This window comes from Penaeus monodon, chromosome 18 (genome assembly GCF_015228065.2).
Source record: "Penaeus monodon isolate SGIC_2016 chromosome 18, NSTDA_Pmon_1, whole genome shotgun sequence".
NCBI classification, from domain to species: domain Eukaryota; kingdom Metazoa; phylum Arthropoda; class Malacostraca; order Decapoda; family Penaeidae; genus Penaeus; species Penaeus monodon.
The window spans coordinates 46,233,627-46,236,126 of record NC_051403.1 but is presented as its reverse complement, the minus strand read 5'-3'; positions in this window follow the sequence as shown (position 1 = coordinate 46,236,126).

The following is a 2,500-nucleotide window of genomic DNA, read 5'->3' as shown; positions in this document are numbered from 1 at the left end:
TTGTAATATATAATATATAATATATATATTATATTATATATATATATATTATATATGTATATATATGTTTGTATAGTATTTTTTTATTTAAATTTATATAATAATATATATTATATATATATTAATACATTGTACATATATATAAAATATTATATTATTTATTATTTATATTATATACATATATATATATTAATTATATAATTATTATAATTATATGTATATATAATAAATATATTATATATATATTTATATATAAATTTTTAATTTTATATTCGTTTTTGTGTTGTTTATTTCTATAATAATTTCCCCTATATATATTTATATTTATATATATATAATTTTATCTTTAAAATTATTATTTTGGTGGGGTGTGTGTGTGTGTGTGGGTGGTGTGTGTGGTGTGTGTGTGTGTGTGTGAGATAAGTGAGTGTGAGTGATGAGTGAGTGAGTAGTGTGTGTGTGGTGTGTGTGAGTGGTGGGGTGTGTGTGTGTGTGTGTGTGTGTGTGTGTGTGTGTGGTGTGTGGTGTGTGTGTGTGAGTGTGTGTGTTTTTGGGTGTGTGGTTGTGTGGTGATTGTACTTTAAAATTAATTATATATATTATCATATATATTATATATCTATATATATATTTTGTTGTGTGGTGTGGTGTGTGTGTGTGTTGTGTGTTGTGTGTGTGTGTGTGGGGGTGTGTGTGTGTGGGGTGTGTGTGTGTGTGTGTGTGTGGTGTGTGTTGTGTGGTTATTTATTTTTTTAATTTATTTTTTTTAGTGTGGTGTGTGTGTGTGTTGTGTTGTGTGTGTGTGTGGTGTGTGTGGTGTGTGTGTGTTGTGTGTGGTGTGTGTGTTGTGTGTGTGTGTGTGTGTGTCTGTCTGTCTTTCAAAAGAAAAAAAATTAACATAACAGAAATCGCACTATCTGTAAAACAAAGGGATGTAACTAACTGAGGGATAACAGATATAAAACTGCCATTCGCGCAGCAAAACCTCACGTAAACATTTAAACGCATCGTCTCCTGGGGCGTCAGAGTCGAAAAATTTTGCCGGGTGGCTGCGTATTTCCCCTTTCTCCTTATTTTAGCAAATCAAGATGCTGTGAAAAGACCCAAAACCATGGAAGATTTCCAAGATTTAGAAAAGTAAGAAACGTGTGTGTTGTTGTGTTTCACTGAGTATCGTAGTTCTTTTGAAGAGAACAGTAAGGATGACACGAGTTTTTTTTTTTCTTTTGTTTGTTTATTCTAGTAGTTTCTCGAGTTGTTTTAAAATCGATTATTACAAAACTTCGTATGGTCATTGGGTCATGTGGGAGCTGATATAGTTTTATTAAAGTGTATTCCAATGAGCCAGCGTAGGTTCAGAGAATTAAGAGCTTTAGGTATGACAGAAGTAATTATTTTTTTTGGGGGGGGGGAGGGGGAAAGTTTATGTTACCGAGGTCGACGGACGGAGAAGATAAAATAAAGTCTCAAATAAGCTTTAAAAAATAAAATGATATACAACACACGTACCGCTGCTCTGCCCTCATGTTTACCAGGAAATGACGAAAATATCTGCCGCATATCTCTGGTCAGAGGCCACAGCACCCTCACACAGCCGGAGTTCTTACCGTCATGTTTTCTGTAAGTTGGCACTTTCTATTCATTCCAGGGAATGAATAGAAAGTAGGAAAGGTATGGTTGGATTTGGGTTCCCTTGATACCCTGGTTTTGGGACTCTGTCTCTGGAGGGTGCATTGCTCTCAGTAACAAAAACCTTAGAAATTTTTCATCGGATGACAGTGAAGGATTCGGTAAAAAAAAAAAAAAAGTGCATGGAATGATTACCCTGACATAAAATGAAACCCTTTTCATCTATGACAAAAGGTGTGCAAATTGAAAATAAAGGAGATACATGACAGAGAAGAGAGAAGATCAACCCATCTTTTTCTAAGTCCCTCATTTTACATTGGGATGATAAACACTACTATGACCACATAACTCATAACATAATACTGTATGAGGGTATGTTGTGCCCACTGGCAAGGGAATATATAAAATGTATTTTATAAATTGTATGGGGGCCCAGGGGGCAGAGTCCACTTTCTAGAGAATATATAGATCATATTGTATTAAACCTACAGGGGTCCAGGGGGAATAGTCCCCTGGCTTGGAGTAGGGTTGCCCACAACTATTATGTGATGTCATCTTGTCTTGCCCAGATGCAAAGTCAGGCGAGATGGATGAGATAAACAACTTTTCCTGGACATCAAAACTGGGGTACTGAATGGTAAATATATCTCATTATATGAGAAGTTCCAAATGCAGCATAAGTCTATTTTTGGGGGGAAAAGGTTTTATGATTGGGATTTTTCCCCTAAAAAAAATGAAAAGGGTTTTTAAAAGGTTGTGGTTTGCCCCAAATTTTTAAGTTAAAAACCCCCAAAAAAAAAGGGAAAGGGGGCACCCCCCCAATTTTTTCATTTTTAAATTTTTTTTTATGTTTCATATTTTTGAAAAATCC